Here is a 12,000-nt window from a genome sequence, read left to right as displayed (position 1 = left end):
TACGGCAATGGTGGGAATCCACCGTAACAGTGGAGCGCTCTGGGGAACCCTTGAGAATTCTGTGGCTGCTTTGGATAATGAGAAGCAGCCAGTTCCCACCCCAGGTGGGCCCCTACTTTCCTGTTCTACTTTCCAAACGGTTGGAGCTGAGTCTTTAACAACTGTGACTGAATTTGCAAAGCCCTTTCCGACATTTAAAATGCTCCGCAGCCTGACACCCGGCCCGCTGGGCATGTATGCTCACCTGTGCTCACCCGTGCTCACTTGTTCAGATGAACGAATGAACTGGGCTCAGACAAAGTGTCTGCAAGTGAGATTCATTGTTTATTGAACCTGCCACAAGTCGGTGACTATTTTTACTAGCATGCTCCCAAAGTACTCTGTTGCCTTGTACTTCGCGTGGAAGGGCCTGCAAGGCTCCCGAGTAGCCCGCCAGGCCTCTGCCCAAAGACACAGCTGGCCCAGCTGAAGGCCGCAAAGAGCAAGTCAGAGCCCTCCTGGAGCTGCCCCTTCCCCAGCCACCCCTTGACCAACGGTTTCTGTTCTTATAGACCTGGGGCACACCACCGCCTTGTCCCTTGTGTCCCAGCTGGCTGCCGGTCCTGTGTGACATGCCAGCTGGGTATCACCTCTGTGGCCTTCCAGTAGGCCTGTGGTGGAGGGGCCACCAACATCCCCATTTGAGAGCTGAGGAAACTGCTGGCACCACCGGCCTGAGGTTGCAGAGCCAGAGCTGGAACTCCTGGCTATCTGTCCCTGTCCCTAGCCTGGGGCTCGAGCTCATGGGGAGGCTGTGGCCTGGACTCCCCTGGGGACTCCCCAACATGAAGGGCTCACAGCCACACAGGCTGGTGCTTAGATGCCGGGACTCTGCCGTTTGTGCACTCGCCCTTTCATCACTGTCCTCGGGGTCAATTTCATGGTGAATTCCAGGGTCGCCGTCCTCTGCCCCTGCATGCCCGCCTCGCACCGGCCCCCTTCCCTCCAGCCCCCTTCCCTCTGTGGGGACTGGCCAGTGGTCGAGAGCTGCCCAGGCAGAGGGAGGCTGGTCAGCGTAGGAGTGGAAAGGCCCCTCACCTCGGCTGCCCTGCTTGCTGCACATGCCCAGGCACTAATGCTGAGAGCAGCCCTAGTAGAGCTCCTGCTTGAGACTCTTGCTCAGAAGTCTGGCCTCCGTGAACACATGTACCTATCAGCAGGTTTTCTCCTGCTCCAGGGAAGCACTTCTCTTACGGTGGCTGAGGAGTTCCCTTTAGAATGTGGTGTAGATGACCACTATCCTTTCGCAGCGTCCAGCACTAGGCAAGACAGGCAGAGCCCCTGAGACCGGAGCCTGTCGATCACAGACTGGCAAGTGGACACAGGGCTGCTTGGGGGCACATGCGCAAGATGGCCTTGGTCTCGCTTAGCTGACCCGACGATGGCTCTGTTGCCCCAGACGGCGGAGAGGGCACATGACTCGCCTGGGGTCACATAGCAGTGTGGCAGGAGAAACCACAGGTTCTGGAGAAACCACCGTCTGCCAACGCCTAGAACGGGGCGGCTCTTGCAGGCCAGGCTTATCTCCGCTTGTATACACACACTCCTCGAGTTGCCATGGAAATCCCTCTTCAGCAAGACGCAATTTAGAAGACATTTCTCATTTCTTAGGTTGACTTTTATGTGACAGGAAAGGTTTCTCGTGTTTCCTCCTTCCGAGGAAGGGGAAGTTAGCAGCCCGCCAGCGCAGTCCGCTCCGGTTGCTGGGAGGGCAGGGACAACAGCAGGCTTGTTTTCCTTGGACTCGGCATGGCCTTACATCACGGGCGGCAGGCCCGGCAGCCCGGCACTCCCGTTCCCCAGGATTCTCCTGGCCGCCTGCCCGCCTGCCCGCCTCCCACAGGCCTCCCGGAGCCCATTGGAGGAAGCTCCTCACTAAACACTGTTACACGCACACACAAGCAGCCGAGCAGGTGGAGGGCCCTGGTCCTCGGGCCACAGCTGGACACGCGTGGACAATGGGCTTTCCTGGCCCGCCCCCCCAGATGTCTGCCAGCTTACCCCCGGGTTCATGTCCCTGCGGGCGGCCCCAGGGCCTGCAGAGCGCAGACACGGTAGACTGTTTTGTGATCCCAAGCCAGGGTTTGTAAACCACCTCCAGCCTCCTGAATGGAATCCCTTTGGACGTTTCCTCCTGAAGCTCCAGGCTCTGCAGGCAGCCAGCCTGTCAACAGGTCTTTGTGGGTGATGCTGTGAATTTTTGTCTATTTCTACATATTCGTATTTTTATGAGGAATTTGATTCTGGAGGCCCTGGAACTGGAGAAAACAACTCCTGGCCCAATCTTTCTCTTGTTTGAAGCCACCCTTCCCATGGGAAGATCAGGAGAGGCTTCCTCCTCTACCCTCTGCCTTGTCGGCCACCTGCCCCAGTCTGGTCTGCACCAGAGAACAGCCCCCCCACCTGTGTCTCCTTCCCCCAGATTCCTACCTTGAGCTCCATGAAAGGAGTAGGGACATGGTCTACTGTGAGACCCACACTATGGGCTTGATACCAGCCCTTGTGGGCCGGGCGGAGCTGAGAGCAGGGCCGTGGGTTCTCGTGGGCCCCTCGAGTTTGGGGCCCAGCCACCAGCATGGAACACACACCCAGAGCCCCACTGGGACAGTCAGAACTACTAGTAATAGTTATTGCTATTATAAAACTGAAGTTTTTTTTTAAAGAAAAGATTTATTTATTTTTTTTATGAGAGAGAGAGTGTGAGCGAGGGGAAGGGCAGAGGGAGAGGGAGCAGGAGACAAGCAGAGTTAGGAGTCTCTCATGTTTTGTCACCCTCTCTAATTTTTCCCACTCATTTTCTCTCCTTTCCCCTATAATCCCTTTCATTATGTTTTATCTTCCCCATATGACTGCCTGGTTTTAAAAGCTTGCAAACTGCTGGTGTGGTGAGGACAGGAAAGAACCCACGCATCAGGTGAAGCCTGCCCTCTAGCTGAAGGAAGCAGTCATTGCCCCTGGGAGAAGCGGGGAGCCCAGGGGGCTCACGTGCCAGGGTGTGCCAGGTCGAAGCTGATCCCCCTGGGCCATGGGGAGTTCCTGGGCAGGGCGACGGGGGAGGGTGCAGATCCTCCTGGGGGCCCTGCAAACACACTCGCTAATTAAGAAAGAGGAAGGTCATGGTAGATCATCCTGAGAGCGGCTGGGAGGGAGGAGAGCCTTAGGAGGCTCTCAGGCTCCCCTAATGGTGCAGGAGGCTATGATTTCTGCACAGAGGGTGAGGGAGCAGACATGACAGGGAACTGTGTGTAGTTCATATAAGCACAGAGTTCCAGAAAGCTAAAATTGTTTTAGTATAAAGAACGTTCACATTGGAGGCTACTGGATTTTTTAAAATGTGGAATGTGGAGGACGAGCTTAAAAGTCCTTTTAGAATGTAGGACAGAACAGAGTGATGAGAAGGTGGATGGCAGGTCAGCATCGGAGGCTCTAGACTTAAGGCTAAGCCCAAGGACCAGAGGAAGAAACCAGAACAATCTGGACAACAGCATAATCAAAGACATACGCCAAGAAAACTTTCCTAGACCTGGTGGCCTGAGGGGGAGGGGTGGAGGGACTGGGGTGAGGCAGGTGGGAACAGGCTGTTCTCAGAACCGGGACACAGTCAGGTCCAGAGATATCCTAATCAACTCATTTTCTGGAAAGTTTACTGAAACCTAAGTTTCAGCAATCCTGGCCACGTGGGCAGCACTGAGCAGACTTTCCTCAGGAGCCCTGAATTGCAGACACGAGTGTTGTTCCTGTGGGAGGCAAGAACGGGTCATCCTTGGAGTTTTTTGGGTTCAGAAGGTAAACAAGCTGCGTGTTTTGGGGAAATGAATCACAATTAAGGTCTTAATGCAAGGATGTAAAGTCGGACAGGTAGACAGCACACAAGCCAGGGAACCATGAACTCAAGGTACATTTAACCATGACTGCAAAACCATGTTCTAAAGGAGGTTCTGGAAAGAGTAGATTTATGATAAAAGATTCCATGACATTTAAGACCCTCAGATTATAAAATCTAGAGAAGGCTAAAAATGATTAATAAAAGCATGCTAAGTTCATCATCTTAGGTGGAGAAGAGAACTCTAAAAGCCTTATCACTCGATTTAATAATTAGAGAAATATAGTTTAAATCATTTTTTAAACCTAAAGTTAACCACAGGTAGAATTTTGACAATAGCATACAACAGCATCAACCCAGTATTCAAGTCACCCTCACCCCAGCTCCGTGAGGTGTGGGGGCCACTGTGGTTGCCAATCTCTGTGGGAGGAAACTGAGGCACAGAGAGGTCAAAGCAGTGTGCTGGGTCCCAGAGCCAGGGAGTGGTGGACCCAAGACCTCAGGACCCTGCCCGAGAGCCCCACTTTTCCCTACCTTGAGGATGTGCACTCTCCACATCCCTGGGTGAGTCATATACACGTCAGAAACAGAAAGACCAAAGAAGTAGGAAGAATTTAAAAACAGAGAAAGCATGAAAAAACAAACTTACAATCTATAACATCTAACATAATTGAGTTTCCCTCCCCTGTTAGGAGGCAGTGTCTCTTAGGATAGGATTTAAAAGCAAAATTTGATTTCATGCTGTTTACAGAAGACGTTCCTAAAGCGTAAAGACCTAGAAAAATAAATGAATAACAGAGATTTATTAGGGAGTACAAACCAAAGGGTGATTGAGTAGAAGTCCTCATTTTAAACCAACTTAAATTCAAAGCAAAAAGCATTAAATGCTTTAGAAGGACTGTTTAATATGAATAAAAGTACCATACACAGTAAACTGTGAACTTTTATGCAAAAACAAACAAGGAGATCAAGACCTGAATTAACTGTTTTAATAACCTAAATATTGAATACAAAATACAATACAATACAATAATACATCTTCTTTTTAAACTTTCATGGAACATTTACAAAAAATCAATCAACTTCTTGGCCACATGTTTCAAAATATCAGAAAAAATCTTCAGACATATTCTCTAACCACAAGGCCATAAAAATTCAATTAAAAGAAAACTTTTTAGGGGAACTTTTGAAGTAATCTCCTCAGCTACAACTTGGCCAAAAGAGAATTATTCAAACTACCATTAAAGACTATTTAAAAAATTACAACGATGACTCTGAATAGCCAAACTCAAAGTGTGACCAAAGTTGTACACGCAGGAAAAATATCCTGGAAGTTTTTTATTAAAAAAATAAAGCATGAAAATAAATAGAATAAATTGAAATGCATTAGGAAACTAAAGCCTTGGGAGAACAGATTATAAGACAGGAATTAATAAAGTGAAAAACAGAATTTATATATCCAAAAGATACCAACTTCTAATAAATCTAATCAAGTAAAGCTGGAAAACACAAAAAGGAATTTTAAGGGGTAATAAGTACTGATTCTGAAGATGTTTTAATAAATAAATGAGAATAGCTTAACTTTATTTGAAAGAGAAGACCATTGAGGGGGACTTTGCTGGATATTAAAATATTTATAAAACAAGTAAGTCCCTATGGCATTACTGAAAAATGAGTAATGACAGATCAATGAAACCTACTGGAAAACCCTGAAATAAACCCTAGAATGTAAGAACTCAATGATGAGAAGGAAAACCAGTTAGGAAGCCATAGGTTTTCCAGTAAATGTTCATGGAGAGATTGGAGGTTAGATACCTGGATGAAAAACCAAATCAGAGCCCACTCCTTACCAGCCACCAGCAAAATTCCAGGTGGATTAAAGAGTCAGATGTGAAGAAGAAACCACAAGCAAGCTCCAAAAAACAAAGTGAACATTTAATCAGTCCTGCGATGGGAAAGAACTATCATGCCTAAAATCTCAGAAGAAACATGAAGGAGAAGACTGTTGTATCTGCTTACATCCTACGTATAATTTTAGATTTCTGTCCTCCAAAAAATACACACTTATTTTAAAAGCAAATGTTACACTAGGGAAAATATTTGCAGCAAACATGAGGAGAAGTAAATATCCCTCTTATGCAAAGAAGTCTCAGAAGCTAATCAGAAAAAAATCATCTCAGTTTAAAAAAAAAAAGGCTATACATAACACCAGACAACCACCTTGGAAGAAACACATACATCCAGCTTCACTGGTCACAGAACCACAAATGAAGACTACATAGTGATGGTATCTCCTCTGGAATTGACACAAATTTAAATGAATATGATGCAGTGCTGGATAAAGCTGCTATTGCTGGGGGGGGGGTCCCTCCCACAAGGAGTAGGGTGCAAGAGGAGAAGCTGCCTGGGGAATACAGACAGCAGGTCTGGTGGAGGGGAGGGTGCTTCTGTGGAGTTTGGAACTGCAATCAGTAATTCCCTTCCAGGAAGCTGTTCTAACAGAATAATCAATTGATATTAATGTTCTTTACTATGTCACCTTCTCTGATAGTGGAGAATAAGAAACCACATAAATGGCCAGGATTTGAGTAGTTAAAGGAATGATAGCACATCTGTGAGATGCACAGTTAGGCAACAATGTAAAAAATCAGCCTTTTGAAGCCCATAAGGCAGGAAAGTAGTTATTGTATAGTATTTGAAAAAGGAGGACAGAAATAGTATTACATAGGGTATCTCCAATTTAAAATCAATACCAGATCCATAGAAAATGCTTGGAAACACATAATACTACAGTTTTTCTGTGGGATATTACATGTGATTGATTTACCCATTACATGTATTTTCTACAATGAAAACGCATGACATTGTGCTCGTGTTTATGTTTTGTGGAAAGAGGTAGCAGTTGCTTTTTTCTCCCTCTGTAAAATCCCTCTTCATCTTCCACAGGAACTCAAATTTCATGTGAACAGGGCTTGGAAAGTAAACTAGAATGGCTCAGGTTTTACATATAATTTTTCTCAGAAGAGAGTGAAATTCTTCTGAAGGCTCCCTGCCCGCCTGGCAGCCAGCAGCCTTAGTGGGCAGGGTGGCCTCCATGAGCCACCTGAGTCCTCTCTCCCTGGCAGGTGTGTTGCTTACAGCCCCTTGGTGCCTGTGGAACGTTCCTGGAAGGACCTAGAGCTGGTGTCCAGGCGGGTGGAGTCTGCAGGTGAGGTGTGACCAACGCATGGCTCCAGGGGCTCTTCAGCATTGGCTAGGGGGCTAGGGGCTGGCCGGACTCAGGGCCGCCAACGTGGACAGGTGGTTCCCATGGGGAGGAGCTGCTGTCGGGACGCGCACAGGCAAGGGCCGGAGGGCTGGTGTCTATGCACTCAGGATTCAGGAAGTCAGCAGTGGCTTGGGGCTGGGCCTCTGCTCCAGGGCTGCTCCCCTATACCCGCCCCCGCAGCCTGCCTTCTGGTGCCAGGTGCTCCTCTGACATTCCCCCACCTTTACTCTCCTACAGCCCACTTTCTCTTTCCCAGTGACTGTGATTCAGCAAGTCTTTCCTCTTCTGTATTTGCAGTGATTTATGCTCTTTGACATTTAAACATGAAATGGTTCATCTGTGACCAGTGTATTCATACTTTCATATTAAATAATAATAGGTTACTTATATAATAGGGATGACAGTGCTTAGGAGAAGGAAGAACTGGGGAAATGATGAGTGTCCGTAAAGTCAATGTCCTGAAGCAGGAAGTTTGGGATGCGCAGGTGCCAAGTGAACTCCCTGTTGCCTTAGGTGTGACTTCTCCATCCTTCCCGTCAAGTCAATCCCCGAATTACCCCAGCCTGGGTCCTGCTAAACTCTGGGTTTCCCTAACCTCCCTGCTGGGATGGGGCCAGGGTCCGTTTGCCTTCTAGATGTTGCCTTTGGTGGAGCAGTCTAAGGACCAGCCTTCTTTGTCCAGCTGGGTCATTCCAGCCCTTCCCCACTGGGATATGAGAGACAACAGAGCCCACAGAAACGGCTGGAATGACCATGTTCTCGGTTCTGCCAGGGGCAGCACCCCGCTGTGGGTGCGTGTGTCCCAGGGAAGCCCAAGGGCCTGGGGCCAGCGGGGCAGGGTCACAGTCCCAGGGGACAACAGGACCACACATCCTGTTAGGGCTGGAGTGGTCTGAGTGAGCTAAGGTGAGGAAAGGGAGGAGTTCCTGGAGGCTGCATTAGTTCAGTTACGTGGGGGGCTGGCATGAGTCAAGACAGGAAAACAGCATTCTGTCAACTTTTCCACTTCCAGTTGTTTTTTTGGTCCCTGGTGACCCACTGCACCCTGTGTTGCTGGGCAGGTACCCAGTGGGAGGGACTGGGCCCTCAGCCACAGGCCTTCTCCATGTGTTGCATGGCCCAGATTGGGCCGGGGTGCTCCCTCACCACCCTGGGCTCTGTGTCCCCTCCACGCCACCACCCACCCCGTGGGGCCTACAACCCCGGTTCTCCTAGCACCATGGGGATGGTTTCATGAGATTTTCTCCCTCCATTTAATACAGACTCCACTGCCCCACAGACCCTGGGAGCTGAGCTGGGAAACAATGTGGGCAAGAACAGGTCATGCTCCAAATGGCCCCTGACGGCACCCTCCCCTCAACTCTCCAGTACCTGCCCCCACACTGCCTAAGAGTTTAGGACTAAGTAGTGTCTCTGGGAATCCACAAGCCCTAACACATGTGGTCATGTTCTCTCAGGAGGCTCATGGGAGCTGCCTGCCGACAAGGACCCTGCAGGCCGACCCCAGAATGGGGCACAAAGTGAGTTAGTAAAACTCCTTTTGGCAATTTAAACATGTTTTAACTGAGCCCCACACACAGCAGCGTCAGTGTTCAGAGGTTGAGTCTATAATGGATGTGGCCTGAACTCAGGGCAGGCGACAGTTCGGTTCCTGGTCGTCATGTACTTAACTGGCCAGAGTCGTACAGCTTCCACTGAACACACCCTGGGACGGGAAGCTCACCACTTCAAAAGACCATTCAGTCCGTCTACAGACAGCTCTGACATAGAAATATCTTTCTAATATTGGTTGAAATTAAACTCCGTGTTGTTTGTGACTTAGGTCCTAACTCTGTTTTCTGTTATCAACACCAAAGAAATTCAGGCAACGGGCTGGTAGTTAAGCCATTGCCCTCTGGGCAGGTATGGGCTTGGGCCCTACTTGGGCTCTTAGTGACAGGTGACCATGGACAAGCTAGCCTCAGGACATCTGAGAAATGGGATAATTCATGGGAAGCTCCCAGTGGAGGGCACAATGAGTGGCACACCATGAGCCTCCAGTGAAGCAGGCTGGGGTCCCCCTTCCACCCAAGACCCTCGGTGTTGGAGAACCAGTCTCATCTTCCTGAAATGAATGGTCTCTGCTCCTTGGACAGGTCCTCATGGGACTCTGTTCTGACCAGACTCCCGCTCCTGCTCCTCTTCTCCCTGCTCATCTGTGTCCCCACAGAGTGGGCCCCAGACTGAATCCAGTGCCCACGATGGTAGCAGCCTCTCATTTTCTGGATGTTACCCTCCATAACTATGTTTAATGCAGCTTGAGGGCAGCCTGCAGGGATGGCCCGGGCCTGTGGAATAGGTACAATGTCCTGGGGATGGTGAACAGGTCCCGGGGCCTCTGCTCACGCTTGCTTGGCCTGAGCCCTGTGGCCCGGCATGGCCCACCACCTGATGGGAGCCGCAGCGGAGGCTGAGGCCAGAGGCTGCTCAGAAATCATGTGGGGGTCAGGCAGGGCTCTAAGGTCTAGATGCTCCTGTCCCGCTGCCAGCTTTAGCAAGGGGTGGGGGCCTTTTCTCTGCCTTGGACCTCCCTCTGATAGGATGGAGCACTGAGTGTTGAGGTCCCCTCCCTGGCTCTCTGCACCATCCTTCCAGGCTGTCGTCTACCAACTCCGCTTCCCTGAACTGGGCATGCTGCTCCGTCTGTCATCCCTGTCATCACGCCCGCCCCCAGACAACCATCCACGGACACATGCGTGTGCCGTGCCTCCCAAGCCTCTCCCCTGAGGGGCAATGTTCTATGACAAATAGTTTGCTAAATCATGATGTTATAAATCCTATGGAGTCTAACTATCCAGCAGGCACTGTGTTAGGACATAAATACACCTTAGAAAATAAAACATGACCCTCATGGAGCTTATAGTCCACCAGGGAAAACTGATAATGAGAAACAAATAAGTGATTTCAGATCTATCCTGCAGCCTGTGAAGGAGTTAAAACACATGGTTGCAATGACTTTTTTTTTAAGTAATGGGGTTGGAGAGCAATCCTACTGAGTGGGAACCTGCTCGGAAGGTCGTTCCAGGGAGCATGTGTGTCAGCTGAGACCCGATAAGCCATTTACAGACCAAGGGGGTGAGCTTTCCAGGAAGAGGGAACAACATGACATGTACACCAAAGGTGGCGAAGAGCGAAGAGCGTGGTGAGGAGTAAGCAGGAGGTTGGGGGGCTGAGGGCATGTGGCTGTGGCAGAGCCTGGGCTGCATGGAGGGGGTGGTGCCAAGGGCAGCAGGAAGCCTCCAAAGGTGTACAACTAGAAGAGCCATATACAGTCTGGCTCGTTCTAAGCATGTGGCCAAGGACCCATGTGGAGAATCCACTGGGAGCAGGGAAGAAGCCACTGGGGCAAGGAGATGGGTGGCCACTGCAACCTCTGGGGAGGGGGCAGGAGGTGGGACTGGCCAGCACTCTGAGAGCCGCAGGCTGAATCACGTGCATTTTCTCACACGTTGAGTATCTTGGACATTGAGTTTCTGTTCAGAGTCAGGCCACCTCTAGTTTCTCTCCATCTCTGTTTTCGTTTTTCAGGAGCTTTCTTCCTTAGGGCTAGCTTTTGGCTGCAAGTGACAGGAAACCCCCAAATAATAGTGGCTTAAGCAAAAGAGAAGTTTCTTTATTATGCAAAAGAAGCCTGGAAAGGGTCAGTCATGAGCAGGTATGGAGCTCCAGAGCATCAGGGACCCAGCTCCTTCTCTCTTGTTGCCCTGCCAGCTTTGGGTCATGGTTTCTTCCTCTTACTTCAAGAAGGCTGCAGGAGCTCCAGCCATCCCATTTTTACCTTCTGTCATGCAGGAGGGACGAAGGGAGAAAGTCAGATATGCTTTCTCTCTAAAGACGTTTCCTGGAAATAACACGTCATTTTCATTTGCATTCGTTGGTCGATTACATGGTATGTATCATGGAGAGCCTTGCTCACTCCTAGGTTCTTTTGCTGGGGACAAAAGGGAGAAGAAGGGCTCTTGGGCCGTAAGTACCTCTCAGGCTCGAAACCACACACCATCTTGCACCTGTGCCCACCTCCCTCCAGCTCTATTCAGGCATCAAGCCCTGCGGTTCTCACTCTGTAATCTCTCTAACACGTCTCTTCCTGCCACCTCACACAGGCCTGGCGAAGTAGCTTCTCTGGCTTCAAATCCTACCCCTAGGTATGACCTGCTCCCCTAAAACCTCTCACTGCACCCCTAGGAGATCAGTCCGTATTCCCCATGTTAACGTCCGGGCCCTTGGCAGTCCGAGGCAGTCCTTGTCCACCCCTGATAAAACCAGTTTGGTTCCATTTCAGTAACATTTGCAACAATTATAACACCACCTCACCTTTCTAAACGTGAGGCTTATTGTGTGTGGAGTCGGAAGCAGTGGCACTGAAGTCAGAAAGCCCAGACTCACAGCCTCACGTATCATGGGCCAGGCTGTGTGGTCTTGGCCAAGTCACTTACCTTCCATCACCTGAGACTGGTGCCTGGGCCTGTGGCTGGATCCTGGCGGGCAGTGGGTCCTTTCTGTCCCTGGGTCTCATTCTTCTGATATCTGAGATTGGAGCTACAAGCTGTCTTACCCACGTCCTGGGGCGGGGTGGGAAGGTGGCGGCAGGTGTTGTGAAGCTCCAACAAGAGACGGCGTGAAAAGCCAGGAAGGCCATAAACCACAGGCCTCCTGCTCTTCTCCGGCCCTGGGACAGGCGCAGACAGGGAGAGGTTGAGGCCCATTCAGGAGGAGAGGGCCTGGCAGCTCAGCCATGCTCAGGGACTTGTCCTGTCCCCCGGCTGGCAGGGCGGTGGAGACCTGGCACCTGGGGGCCTGCCTGCCTGCTGCACAGCTCTCAGGGTGTTTG

General features: G+C 50.2%; 1 protein-coding gene across 6 annotated transcripts in view; it reads left to right on the top strand.

Annotated features, from left to right (window-relative positions):
* KCNN3 (potassium calcium-activated channel subfamily N member 3) overlaps positions 1 to 12,000 on the top strand; it is a 132,781-nt gene that overhangs the window by 77,686 nt on the left and 43,095 nt on the right. The gene's annotated exons all lie outside the window — the stretch shown is intronic.

This window comes from Canis lupus, chromosome 6 (assembly GCF_048164855.1).
Source record: "Canis lupus baileyi chromosome 6, mCanLup2.hap1, whole genome shotgun sequence".
NCBI classification, from domain to species: Eukaryota; Metazoa; Chordata; class Mammalia; order Carnivora; family Canidae; genus Canis; species Canis lupus.
The sequence above is the reverse complement of the archived record's forward strand: the minus strand, read 5'-3'. Positions and strand labels throughout refer to the sequence as shown.